The sequence below is a fragment of the Trichosurus vulpecula genome, chromosome 1 (assembly GCF_011100635.1).
Source record: "Trichosurus vulpecula isolate mTriVul1 chromosome 1, mTriVul1.pri, whole genome shotgun sequence".
NCBI lineage: Eukaryota > Metazoa > Chordata > Mammalia > Diprotodontia > Phalangeridae > Trichosurus > Trichosurus vulpecula.
Genome location: NC_050573.1, coordinates 476,693,348 through 476,708,828, shown reverse-complemented (window position 1 = coordinate 476,708,828; position 15,481 = coordinate 476,693,348). Strand labels below are relative to the sequence as shown.

The following is a 15,481-nucleotide window of genomic DNA, read 5'->3' as shown; positions in this document are numbered from 1 at the left end:
AAGTCAATTACATTTTTATATAATAATAAAAATCCAAGAAGTAGTAACAGAAAGGGAAATCCCATTCCAAATAGCTACAAAGTGAAAAAAAACACCTTGGGATTAGTCTACCAAAGAACACAAAGACTTGTATAAATTACAATTAGAATCAACTACAAAATATTCCTCAAACAGATAAAGAACCTGGATAGTTGGTAGAATATTCAGTATTCATGGCTGGGCCATGCCCATATGCTAAAAATAACAATTCTACCAAAATTAATTTATACTTTTAATGCCATACCAAAGTATAAACATAATACTTTATTGAATCTGATGAAACAATACAAAACTCATTTGGAAAAACAAAATATCTAAAACATCAAGAGGGAGTATGAAAAGAGGTTATGATGAAGGGGAAATAGCACTTTCAGACCTCACACTATATTATAAAGCAGAAATATTTTTTAAATCTGTTTTTGGTTAAAAATAGACCTATGGATTAGTGGGACAGACTAGACAAGGGAGAATCAGAAACAATTGAGGTCAGTAAGCCATTTTTTTAGAAAGTGTAAACCATAAATTGCCTAGCAAAGAACTCTTTATTTGATAAAAACTAATAGGAAAACTGGAAAGTAATATGGCAGAAACTAGATTTATACCAAGACCTTCCTTACACCATTTTCCATAATACATTCTAAATGGACATGCAATCTTAACAATAAAGATCATCTCATAAAACAAAATTAGAAGAGAAACAGATCATATACCTCTCACAGCTGTGGGTAGGAGATGTATTCTTAACCAAACAAGGGATAGAAGCAATTATAATATAATATAAAATAGATAACTTTGATTACATAAAACTGCCCAGACAAAATAATGTGCCTAAGGTAAGAAGGGAAGTTGATGAACGGAAAAATTTTTATATCAAATTTCTCTGAGTGTTTAGTACTGAGCTGTATAAACAATTAACAGATATATTTGAGTCTACCAGCCATTCCACTAAGATAAGTATCTATTAGTAGATATATCATATCCTTACAAAGTGATAAGCATCCTTATCATTTTATAAGGATATAAACTAAGACAATTGAAAAGTTCTCAAAAGAAGAAATATTCACATATAACCATATAAAAGAATGTTCCAAATCACCAATAATAAGTAATGATTATAAGAGAAATTAAAACAAAAACAACCTTGAGGTTTTGCCTCACACGCTGTACATTGGCAGATGACCAAAAAAATCAATAATCAATGTTGAAAGGGTTGTGGGATGATAAGCACACTAATATGTTGTGGATACATCTATCAACTGGTACAACCATTTGGGAAAACAATTTGAAATTATGGAAATAAAGTGACCAAAATGTCTATGTCCTTTGACTCAGAGACTCTATTACTACTATACCTGAAGGAAGTCATTGATAAGAAGAAAGTCTCCATATGCACCAATATGTTTATAGTAACACTTTTTGTAATAGCACAGAATTGGAAACAAAAGCAGATGGCTTTTAAGGCAGTTAGGGAATAGATAAACCAATAGATAAGTAATATAGATAAATTAGTAGATAAATTGTGGTACATGGATCTAATGGAATATTATCATGCTGTAAGAAATTATGAACATGATGAATACAGAGAATCATGGAGAGATTTACATGAACTGAGGCAGAGGGAAGTAGAGGCATGAAAATAATATACACAATGACTATAATATAAATGGAAAATTAAAACAGCAACACATAAAAACATCAAAAGTGAAAATAGCAAAATTATAAAGATCAAGCATCACTTAAATGAAATGGTATGAGAGAACACCTTCAATGCATCCTTTTGTGTAAGTGAGAGATCCATAGATGTTTCACATTGCTCATACTTCACACTTTTCAATATATTGATCCATTGTGTTGTTTTTTTTCCTCTTTTTTTCTTTGTCTTTTATAAAAGAAAAATAAAGGAAAAGCATGGTGACAGGAAATTGAGTGTTTCATGTTAGGAAGAGCAAAATGGCCAAGTTGCTAGGCTAGGTTGTAGACTCTGTGGGAAAGTAAGTAAGACTGGAAAGGGAGACTGGGGCCAGGTTCTGGTACTGGCTAGCTAATGACATGTTTAAGAGTAGACTGCTATTCAAAAAAGCCCTATCTGTTTTTGTTACTTCCTCTTTTTTCCCCTTTCAGTGACTCCTTATTCCTTCCATCTGGTTGGAAATAATGCTAAATATAGGAGTTTCAAAAGGCCGGGAGAATGAGCTATAAGAATAGAGGAGTCAGAGTCTGAGGCAGGTTTCCCAGCAAAGTACAGCATTGGTGCCCCAAGAAACAAGGAGCAACCGTTTAGAGGGACCTTTGTGACCCCATCCTAGTATTAGCTAAAATGAGAGAGGGAGAAAAAGGGAACAAGCATTTATTAAACACCTACTATGTGCCAGGTTCTGTGTAGGTGCTGTACAAATATTGCTCATATGGCAGTCATGCTGCATCTGGACATAACCTTGGTGAGAACAATACTATATAGGAACTGAACTAGGCTCAGTCTACTCCCTTTGAGACCAAGGTGGCCTAGGTGACAATTTGCTCTAAGGTATGAATATATGCTCGGGAGAGGGGGAATTGAGATGTATATTCTGCCTCTGTCTTTAAAGTAAAGGTTGATATTGAGCAGTTAAATGGAATTGAGTTCACCATCTCCTTAACAATGGGGGAACATAACTGGTGGAGCCTTAAGTCAATGGCAGAAGAGATGAGAAATAGTCTAACTCTTCAGGGTTACCTTCAGATAACATGAGGGACAGATATAGGAGACCTGGTCCTGAGATAAGGAGTAGGACATCATGTTACATATAGGGATTCAAAAGTATATATTTAAAATAGAGAATTAGTATTTTTGACAATTCTGAGACACTAGATGCTTTCCAATAAAAGAATGGGTAAAGAAGCCCACTTTCTCAACTATTATTTGAGAGAGATTTAGAAATACTAATTATCCCAATAACAGAAAAAAAAGCAAAGGCATAAACAAAGGTATAGGTGTTGGCAAAGAGGAGATAAAACTCCCAATTTGCAGGTGGCACAATGGTATAACTAGGAAATACCAGAAAATCAGTAAAGGAAATAATTGACATACTTAACAGCTACATTCAGGATATAGGATATAAAATAGATTCACAAAATCATTAGCATTTCGATACATGAGAATAGTCAAGGGAGCCCATGAATCACTTCCCATAAACCTGGACACATTCCTTGGCTGCTTTCTTTATCTGATCTGTATTGTGCGTTCTGAATCCTTTCTAAAGGACATCTATTTTGCTGGGATGATGTAGCAGCTCTGATGATATTCATGAAGCAGGGCTGGGATGGGGAGGGTTTTGTCAAAGGTGAGTCCTGAGGAGCTATTTACCTAGGGTCTGTAAGATGTTCTATAGTGAATCTTCACCTCTCTTTTAGGCTTATGTGTTTTCTCCTCTGGTCTTCCAGCAAAGAGAAGGGAAGAGATCTCGCTTTTCTTCCCTCCCAGTAACAATGGGAACAAGGATTTGAGAATATATATTTGCCTTTGTCAGCCTGAATTCTTGGCTACTGGTTTTTTTTCTTTTTTCACTCTGAGCACAGGCCAACTACCACTGATCTTGAGAAATAGACATTCTCACCACTGATGGTAAACTTATGAGTAAAAAAGGGTAAGAGTTTGAACTGGCAATAGCTTCTTAGAAGGAAGCAATTAGTGTCATAGGCTGCTTCTTGGAGAACAAGACCCCAGACAGGATACCGAGGCACTAAAGAACCCTGCCTGGACCTTGGGAGTCATTTGGACATCACATATACAAGCGTAATGTGAAATGTTTGCTCAGCATTTCTGTAAAGTGTTTTTACTTTCTGTGGAGAAAATAAGGAATGCTATGGGGTATAGTTTTATGTTTTTCTGTATTTGTTAAATTGCACTTTTGAGTCATCTGTGTCTTAAGCATTTTTGGCAGTGGAAGAAATAAGCCATTGTCCTGTATCTAATATTCACTCTGTATATTGAGTACCATTTCCATAATGAACTCTTGTACCCACATTTTGGGGAAATTAGAAAGAAAGGATATCTAAGCTTTGTTTTAGAGACTTCCCAAGAGTTACTCTGGGTTTGGTACATGATGAGCAGAGAGTTAAGGAAAGTCTAATCTTTCTTTTCTTTGAAGACAAAAAGAATAAACTTGGATCTATGAGAGTCAAAACAAAAAAAACAGGAAAAAACATAAAATACCTCCTTGGAAAAACAACTGACCAGGAAAATAGATACAGGAGAGATAATTTAAGAATTATTGGACTACCTGAGAGCCATGATCAAATAAAAAGCATACACATCCTCTTTCAAGAAATTATCAAGGAAAACTGCCTTGATATCCTAGAACTAAAGGGTAAAATAGTTATTAAAAGAATCCACCAATCACCTCCTGAAAGAGATCTCAAAATGAGCACTCCAAGAAATATTGTAGCCAAATTCAAGAATTAGCAGGTCAAAGAGAAAACACCACAAGAAGCCAGAAAGAAACTATTCAAATATGAAGAAGCCACAGTCAGGATTTCACAGGACTTAGCATTTTCTACATTAAAGGATCAGAGGGTTTGGATTATGATATTGTGGAAGGCAAAGGAACTTGGATTACCACCGAGAATCAACTACCCAGCGAAACTGAGCATAATCTTTCAGGGGAAAAGATGGACCTGCAATGAAATAGGGGACTTTCAAACTTTTGTGATGAAAAGACCAAAGCTGAACAGAAAATCCGATCTTCAACTACAGGACTCAAGAGAAGCATAAGAAGGTGAACAAGAAAGAAAAAAAAACACATTATTCAATGAGGTTAAACTGTTTACATCCATATTTGGGAAGATGATACTTGTAACTCTTGAGAATTGTATCTGTATTAGGGTAGTTAGAAGGAGTATACATAGACAGAGAGTGTGAATGTAATTGACTTTTATGTGACAATATAAAAACAAGAGGTGAAAATAAGGATTATACTGGGAGGATAGGAAAGGGGTAGCATAATAGGGTATGCCTGAAGAGATGTAGAAGACCTATTACATTAGAGGAAAAGAAGGGAGAGGATGAGCATTGTTTGAACCTTACTGTCATTGGATCTGTCTCAAAGAAGGATTAACTTATGCACTCAGTTGTGAATAGAAATTTATCTTGCCGTATAGAGAAGTAGAATGGAAAGGGGGAAAGAAAAGGGAGGAGAGTGGATAGAAATGAGGGTAGAAGGGAGGGGACAAGTAGGAGGGGAAAGGGGAAAGAAAAGAGAGGGGGTGGCTCATAAAAGGGAGGCCTGATTGAGGGAGGGGTACTCAGAAACAAAACACTGGTGAAGAGGGAAAGGGTAAAAGGTGAGACAAAAGTATAAAGAGGGTGAAAAATAGGATGGAGGGAAATGCACAGTTAGTAATCATAACTGTGAATGTGAATGGAATGAACCCTCCCATAAAACAGAAGCAGATAGCAGAGTAGATTAAAAACCAAAATCCTACAATATGTTGTTTACAAGAAACACATCTGAAGCAGAGAGATACATACAAAGCAAAGGTAAAAGGCTGGAGCAGAATATATTATACTTCAGTTGAAGTTAAAAAAAACAGCACTGGCAATCGATCTTAGACAAAGCAAAAGCAAAAAGAGATCTAACTGAAAGAGATAAAGACTGAAACTACATCTAGCTAAAAGGCACCATAGATAATGAAGTAATATCAATACTATAAATGTATGCACCAAGTGGTATTAGCATCCAAATTCTTAGAGGACAAGTTAAGTGAATTATAGGAAAAAGTAGACAGCAAAACTATACTAGTCAGGGATGTCAAGCTCCCCTTCTCAGAACTAGATAAATCTAACCAAAAAATAAACAAGAAAGAGATTAAGGAGGTTAATAGAATTTTAGAAAAGTTAAATATGATAGACCTTTGGGGAAAATTGAATAGGGGAAGAAAGGAATATACATTTTTCTCAGTGGTACATGGTGCCTACACAAAAACTGACCATGTGTTAGGGCACAAAAACCTCATAGTCAAATGCAAAAAGGTAGAAATATTAAATGCATCCTTTTCAGATCACAAGCAATAAAAATTACATGTAATAAATGGCCATGGAAAGATAGTCTTAAAATTAATTGGAAACTAAATAATCTAATCCTAAAGAATGAGTGGATCGAGCAACAAATCATAGAAACAATCAATAATTTCATCAAAGAGAATGACAATAATGAGACAACATACCAAAATTTATGAGATGCAGCCAAAGCAGTTCTTAAGGGACATTTTATAACTCTAAATGCTCACACGAATATAACACAAAAAAGCAGATCAATGAATTGGGCATGCAACTAAAAAAGTGAGAAAAAGAACAAGTTAAAAATCCCCAATCAAATACCAAATTAGAAATTCTGAAAATCAAAGGAGAAATTAATAAAATTGAAATTAAGAAAACTATTAAACTAATAAATAAAAATAAGAGCTGGTTTTATGAAAAAACCAATAAGATGGATAAATATTTGGTTAATTTGATTAAAAAGGGAAAGCAAAAAGTCAAATTACCAGTATCAAAATGAAAAGGGTGAATTCACCACCAGTGAAGAGAAAATTAAAGCAATAATTAGGAGCTATTTTGCCTAACTGTATGGTAATAAATCTGACAATGTAAGTGAGATGGATGAATATTTGCAAAAATATAAATTGTTCAGATTAACAGAAGAGGAAACAAAATACCTACATAACCTCATTTTGGAAAAAGAAATTGAACAAACCATCAATGAACCCCCTAAGAAAAAATCTCCAGGGCCAGATGGATTTACAAGTGAATTCTAACAAACATTTAAACAATTAATTCCAATATTATATAAACTATTTTGAAAAAATAGGCAAAGAAAGAGTCCTACCAAATTCCTTTTATGACACAAATATGGTGCTGATACCTAAATCAGGAAGATCCAAAACAGAGAAAGAAAATTATAGACCAATTTCCCTAATAAATATTGATGCAAAAATTTAAAATAAAATATTAACAAAGAGATTAAAGCAATTTATCAGTAGGATAATACACTATGACCAGGGTGGGAATTATATAAAAAATGCAGGTCTGGTTCAATTTTAGGAAAACTATCAGCATAGTTGGATATAGCAATAACAAAACTAACAGAAATCATATGATTATTTCAATAGATGCAGAAAAGGCTGTTGACAAAATGCAGCACCCATTCCTATTAAAAACACTAGAGAGCATAGGAATAAATGGAGCTTTCCTTAAAATGATAAGATATGTCTATCTAAAACCATAAGCAAGCATTATCTGTAATGTGGATAAACTAGAAGCTTTCCCAATGAGCTCAGGGGTAAAAGAAAGATGTCCATTACCACCACTATATTCAATATTGTACTAGAAATGCTAGTTTTAGGAATAAGAGAAGAAAAAGAAATTGAAGGAATTGGAATAGGCAATGAGGAAACCAAACTCTTTGCAGATAATATGATGTTATACTTAGAGAAGCCTAGAGAATCAACTAAAAAACTATTTGAAAAAATTAATAACTTTAGCAGAGTTGCAGGTTATAAAATAAACCCACATAAATCATCAACATTTCTATATATTATTAATAAATAGCAAGTAGCAAGAGATAAAAAGAAAATTCTATTTAAAATAACTGTAGACAGTATAAAATATTGGGGAGTCTACTTGCCAAAACAAATCCAAGAATTATATGAACACAATAATAAAGTCACACTATTAAAGTAAGATCCAAACAATTAGAAAAATATCAGTTGCTCAAATTGCCAAACTAATATAATAAAAATGAAAATTCTACCTAAATTAATTTATTTTATTTATTCAGTGCCATACCAATAAAACTACCAAAAAAATTATTTTATAGAGCTGGAAAAAATAATAACAAAAGTCATCTGGAAGAACAAAAGGTCAAGAATATCAAGGGAATTAAAAGAAAAAATTAAATGGAAAAAAAATGCAAAGTGTCCTAGCCACACCACATTTAAAACTATGTGATAATGTGGTTTGGATAAGAAATAGAGTGGTAGATCCATGGAATAAGTTAGGCATGCAAGACACAGTAGTAAATGACCATGGTACTCTACTATTTGATAAACTCAAAGACTCCACCTTCTGGGATAAGAACTCACTATTTGACAAAAACTGCTGGGAAATCTGGAAAATAGTATGGGAGAAATTAGGCATAGACTAACATTTTACATTGTATACCAAGATAAGGTCAAAATGGGTACATGATTTAGATATAAAGGGTGATAACCATAAGAAAATCAAGAAAGCAAGGAATAATTTACCTGTCAGATCTTTAGGGAATAGAAGAATTTATGACCAAACAAGAGATGGAGAACATTATGAAATGCAAAATGGATAATTTTGATTACATTGAATTAAAAAGGTTTTGCACAAAATCAATGCAACCAAGATTAGACAGAAATCAGAAAGCTGGGAAACAATTTTTACAGCAAGTGTTTCTGATAAAGATCTCATTTCTAAAATATACAGGGAACTGAGCCAAATATATAGGAATACAAGTCATTCCCCAATAGATAAATGGCCAAAAGATATGAACAGGCAGTTTTCAGATGAAGAAATCAAAGCTATCTACAGTAACATGAAAAAATGCTCTAAATCACTATTGATTAGAGAAATGCAAATTAAAAAACTCTGAGGTACTACCTCACACTGATCAGATTGACTAAGATGACAAAAAAGGAAAATGATACATGTTGGAAAGGATGTGAGAAAATTGGGGCAATAATGCATTGTTGATGGATTTGTGAACCGATCCAACCATTCTGGAGAGCAATTTGGAACTATGCCCAAAGGGCAACCAAACTATGTATACCCTTTGATCCAACAATACCACTACTAGGCTTGTGTCCCAAAGAGATCATAAAAAAGGGAAAAAGACCCACACGTACAAAAATATTTATAGCAGGTCTTTTTGTGGTAGTAAAGAGTTGGAAATTAAGGGGATGCCCATCAATTGTGTAATGGCTGAACAAGTTGTGGTGTAAGAATGTAATGGAATACTATTGTGGTATAAGAAATGATGAGCTGGCGGATTTCAGAAAAACCTAGAAATACTTGTACGAATTGATACAAAGTGAAATAAGCAGAACCAGGAGAACATTTCACACAGTAACAGTAACATTGTATGATGATCAACTATGATAAACTTAGCTCTTCTCAGCAATACAATGATCCAAGACAACTCCAAAGGATTCATGATGGAAAATGTTATGCACATACACAGAAAGAACTATGGAGTCTGAATGCAGATTGAAGGATGGTATTTTCACTTTTTTTGTTTTTTGTTTCTCATGGTTTTTCCCTTTTGTTCTGATTCTTCTTTTACCACACGACCAATGGGGAAATATGTTTAACATGATTGTACATGTATATCCTATATCAAATCACTTGCTGTCTTGGGGGGGGGGGAGGGAGGAAAATTTGGAACTCAAAATCTTATAAAATGAATGTTGAAATCTAACTTTACATGTACTTGCAGAAATGAAATACTATTAAGTGGTAAAAAAAATTTTAAAAAGAACTCCAAAATAAAGAAGTAAATAAAAATTCACTGAAGAAAATAACTCTTTAAAAAGTAGAATTGGCCAAATAGAAAAGGAAGTACAAAAGTACAATGAAGAAAATCATTTCTTAAAAATTAGATTTGGGCAAGTGGAAGCTAATGACTTTATGAGACAAGCCTTAAAACAAAATCAAAAGAATGAAAAAATAGAAGAAAAAATGTGAAATATCATATTGGAAAAACAACTGACCTGGAAAATAGATCCAGGAGAGATAATTTAAGAATTATTGGTTACCTGAAAGCCAGGATCAAGAAAAGAGATTGGACATTACATTTTAAAAAATTATCAAGGAAAACTACCTGGCTAATCCTAGAGCCAGAGGGTAGGATAGAAATGGAAAGATTCCGCTGATTACCTCCTGAAAGAGATTCCAAAACGACAACTCCCAGGAATATCATAGCCAAATTCCAAAGCTCCCAGGTCAAGGAGAAAATACTGCAAGCTGCCAGAATGAAACAATTCAAATATTGTGGATCCACAGTCAGGATTACACAGGATTTAGTAGCCTCTACATTAAAGAATCAGAGAACTGAGAATATGATATTCCAGAAGGCAAAAGAGCTAAAATTATAACCAAGGATCATCTAGCCAGCAAAACTGAATATAGTCCTTCAGGGGAAGAATGGATATTCAATGAAATTGAGAACTTCTAAGTATTGCTGATGATTTCTTGAGTCTACAAGACTCAAGAAAAGCATAAAAAGGTAAACAGGAAAAAGAAAAGGTAAGGCAATCAATGAGGTTAAACTGTTTACACTCCAACACAGGAAGATTGATACTTGTAACCCTTAAGAACTTTATTACTGTTAGCGCAGTTAGAAAGGGTATACATAGACAGCGGGCATGGGTATGAATTGACTATGACGGGATGATATCCAAAAAAGTTAATTAAGGGGTGAGAAAGATTGCACTGGGAGAAGAAGGAAAGGAGAAGTAAAATGGGGTAAATTATCTCACTGGAAGAGGCACAAAAGGCCTATTTTAATGGAGAGAAGGATGGGAGGGGTGTCACTTGAGCCTTATTCTCTTCAGAATTGATTCAAAAAGGGAAAAACATACACAAGCAATGGAGTAGCTAGATGGTATGATGGATAGTATGGTAGACTTGGAATTAAGAAGACATAACTTTTAATACTGACTCAAACTTACTAATTGTGTGACAACACTTTACAGCTCTCAGCCTCAGCTTTCTCAGCTACAAAATAAGAGTAATCATAGCATGTAACTCACAGTGTTGTTTTGAGGATCAAATAAGATAATATAGTTTGCTTTGCAGACTTTATAAACACTAACTAATATTAAAAAAAAGAAATGGCTGTCATGAAAAGTCAAAAGGTATTCATAAAACATTCTCTAAAAATCATTTGATTATAATGTGTAGCCATGAAAAGATTTTTTAGGTGTGGAGAACAAGGAGACAGTAGGGCCTCATGTTTGAAAAAAAGGATTGTGTGTAACCTTTGTGATGAAGAGGTTCATATCTAGACAAACTGTCTAAGGGCCGTGTCACAATAAAAGGGTGTGTAGTGCAGCTGGGCCAGTTTCAAAAGCCCAGTATGAAAGAGGAAGAGGAATAATGAAGCTGGTAACATCTGCCCAGATGAGTACAGGAATGCCTCCTGGAAGTATAAGAGAAGGAGGTAGCAACAAGAGAAGACTCAAGGAAGAAATAGAAGATGGGTTTCAAGTTGTGGCAGCAAAAAAAAGAAAAATAGATAAAATAGGTAGGGAAGAACAAAAATCACTGGAAGAAGATACCAGAGAAAAATTGATTCTTACAGAAGGAAGGAGACATCAAACATTTAACTCAGAATGGACGGCTTTGTCTGAAGTATGTGATGGAATAAAGGAAGAAGAGGGAAAACATTCAGAGAAATTTCTGGAATAAAAACAAACAAATAAAGCTAGACTAAAAGATCCATTTTGTTAGAACCCAAACCCCAGAAGAAGAAAGAATAAAGGAGGGAGACTAACATAGAGCTTGTGAAAAGAGGAAGATGTACAAGAAGAGGAGTCAAAGCGGCAGAGAAAAGAGTATGTTCAAACAAAGCCTTGAAGGACTAACTAAATAAAATCACATATGTGTGGGGAAAATACAGCTTAAAATAGGAACATGTCATACAAATAGCAGGGATGCAGCCTAAGGGGATCTAAAAGAAGAGAAACTGGATGCAGCTTAGCGTAAGAAACAAGGTTGAGTAAAATGAGAGAAATTTATTTGTATGAAGAGAATGGGAATTTGAAATAAGTATTAGCAGGGGAAAATTGTATAAAGGGATAGGATTTTAAAAATATATTGTGTATGTACAAATATACATACATATATATATATATACATTCATGTGTTTGTGTGTGTATGTGTATATATACATACATGCATATATACATACCTGTATATATGTATGTGTATATGTATATACACACACACACACCCTCTGGATTACAGTCATACATATGAACAGGGTGGATCAAGGCAAGGTAAGGTTGCTTTGACTATATACTTCTCTTTCTATTCCCATATGTTACAAGCCTAGTAGAAATCATAATTTCTCATTTCCTACACTATTACAACAACCTCCCAATTGGTTTCCCTACTCTTTACCCACCCCAAATCCATTTTTCGTACAATTGCCAGATTACTCTTCTTTGTGTATAAAACTTATTCCAGTTCCCTACTGAATTTCATATTCCTTAGCCTGACATTCAAGGTCCTCTGCAAGTCATTGCCTTATTCCACAGGAATTTCCAGCATTACTTCCTGGTTCAAACAGTGTCCAAACTGAATAATTCAATGCCTCTCATACATCATGCTTCCTCACTTTTTCTCATTCCTTTCTTTACATAATGAAAGCCTTCCCTCCCATCTCTACCAGTTGAAATCTTGCTTATACTTTAAGATATAGATTAAATGTCATTCCCTCCATGAAGCCTGCCTTGATTGCCTAAGTCAGAAATTATTTTCCCTGCTTCAACCTACGTATTTTATTTAGTACTTTCTACCCCTCTAATGCTCTTATTAGAGCATATTATGAATATTAATATTGTTATTATTAGTTAATAATTAATAATAGTTAATATTATTACAGTTTGTTATTGCGTATTACTGTATGTTTATTTGTTTCCTCCCCTAGCAAACACCACCTATCTCCACTGTAATGTGAACTTAATGAAGATAGGACTCTCTTTTTTAATTCTTCTAGCCCCTAGGATAATGCTTTGCACATTATAGGCTAAATAAATGGATGTTGAATAAAATGTTGAATGAATGAAGGATAAATTCTCCCCTCCTCCAAAAAATGTAAAAGAAAACTATTATTTAAGGGTACAACCCCATTTCTACATACAAGAAGGATGATGAAGAGAGGGAATTTTAACAGCATCGTAGGAGACAAATAAAATGAGTCTATAAGAGTTGAGGGAGTTTATACAGGTGAACATGACAGTAGTCTGGAAAATGATTGCAGAAAAGGGAAAGCAGTGATGGAATTTTCATGCATGAAAGAGGTTTTGAAAAGTAACTTGCAAGATATAATTTTTCCTGAGCAGGCTATCATAAATAAGCAAAATTCACTTCTCAAAAATTTGGGGAAATTGGGAGAGGTATATGGAAGAGGAACTAGTTTGAGTTGTAAGAAATTGAATTTTTTATTTTTATAAATTAAGCACTTTATTGAATATCAATATATTGTGTGTATGTAATTATAAAAATGTTTCATCAGTGCAAAATATGGCATAAAATATAAATGCCAGTGTACCTTTGAAAGGTAAACATCTTCTGAGTATGTGGAAAAAATAACAGGCAGAGATCCCTATGTGATGCACCTGTCTGGCACCATAAATAGCTGAGGGCACACCTGTCAGTGGGCCAGGCCCTGCACAGCCCCTTATTGCTTGGTTTGACAAGTGCTTACTATTGGTTGCAGTTCTCTTGAAAAAACAGTTAAGAGTCATATTAATAGGTGCTCCAGCTCAGAACTACCCTAGAAATAGGGATTCAGATTTAAAATTCAGGTTGTCGATGGTCCAGGCATCCTAAGCGTCCATCATTGTGGCTGGCAGCTGGACCATGGCTGGCCAAGTGCATAGTTACACCTTTAGAACAGAAGCAGACCGACCGTCAGAACCCACTGGGAAAGGTACATTGGGGCACCCCTGATTGCTTTTTTTGTCCTTCATCTTGGCGTAAAGAGGGGGTGGGGTGTTGAAATTCGTAGGATTCTGAATAGAAATAGCGACCAACAGACTTAGTTTAAAAGCACCAAAAGAAGAAAAAGAAAAAAAAAATCACTCTCCGCTCCACACTCCCCTCACTGCAGGAGGCTGACGACACCCCCATGAGACTGACTGCAAGCGATATGTCAGACACCAGCTGCAACTGTCACGGTTCAGATTGTAAACTACAGTCAGGAAATGCCGGAACGGCCTTTAAAAAAAAGTGAGAGTCCAAAAGGGGGTGGGGTAGGGGAGCGTGCGATGAAAATTGTCACCAGTTCCTTTCATTGAGGACTGAAGCAGCAAGGTGGCGGGTGGAGGGTGGGGGTGGGAAGGTGGGCGAGGGAGTGTGTGTGTGTGCAGGTGGGGGGAATGTCGCTTCACAGCTGGAGTTAACACAGAGGGAGCTATTTCCTATAGAAACTTTTTTTTTCCCTCTTGAAAATCATAATGGCAAATATTCACTTGGCTCTTTCACTACATGGGAAGGGATCCTGGCAGGGGAGAAAGGGAGACTCCACAGGCAGCGCCGGGGCACCTTGTGCACTGGACCTCCCTCCATAGGCAGTCTTTCAGCGGGAGCCCGAGCAGCCCGCCTCCTCGTGCCTGTGAAGCAAGGACATTCGAAAGTCCACGAGCAGCTTTTACGTTGGTACTTCCTGACGTCCGAGTGGGTCTGCAGGTACGCCCTGAGCTTGGAGCGGTCGGCAAACGCGCGGCTGCAGGAGTGCGGGAGAACGGCTTCTCCCCTGTGTGGGTTCTGATGTGACCCTGCAGCAGCCAGGGCCGGGAGAAGGCCTTCCCACAAATCTTGCACACACAGGGAAGTGTGTGGCTTCGGATGTGCATTTTGAAAGCACCAAGGCTCACATACTCCTTCTCACAGACCCTGCAGATGAATTTTCTAGGCTGGGTATCTTCACTGGGCTGGAGCTGCTGGTGCTTGGAGGGGCTAGGCAAGGTGGTGTAGGATTCGGGGCACTGGCCACAGGAGAACTTATCTGCCTCCTCTTCCGGGGAGACTGAGCTTAGGGGATCTGATCCCTTGCCACTGTCATAATCATCACTAGACAGAGAAGTCAGGTCCAGGGCCTTGGATTCTTCTGGGGGTTCAGGAGCGGTTGCTGGCATGGGTATGAAGAAGCTAGAGAGCAGCCCACTATCCCAGACCAGTGGAGGATAACATTGCTGGACTGAGGACCTCTGTTGCTGGAATGGCCAACATCGAGTAGGATTGGTCATACAAGTGGGGAGAGACACAATCATTGTCTGACTCTCCAGTTCGCTGTAGTTGGGTTTCTTGCTGGTGGAGAAATGTTTCTTGACTAGAAAGGAGCGAGGCCTGTTGATTTTGGGGCTGGGGCCCATTCGCTGACCACTTTGCCTGGGATAGGTACTGGAAACTCAAGCTACTCAGCTCTCACACGCCAGTATGAGAAATTAAAATTTTTAAAGGAATGATGAAGGAAATCAAAGTATTACTCTCAAGATGTCAGAGGTGGTGTGACATGTTAAAAATGATAGGGGGTTCTTTACCTGGAGTTTCTGAACTTTAAAAAAAATTCGATAACTATTTCAGTACAATTACTTTGTAATCTTGTGTATTTCTTCTTATTAATTTAAAAACATTATTCTGAGATGGAATCCATAG

General features: G+C 36.1%; 1 pseudogene; it reads right to left on the bottom strand.

The window, feature by feature from the left end:
• Nucleotides 1-14,402: 14,402 nt before the first annotated feature.
• LOC118840095 lies at nt 14,403-15,198 on the bottom strand (annotated as a pseudogene).
• Between the last annotated feature and the right edge of the window lie 283 nt (nt 15,199-15,481).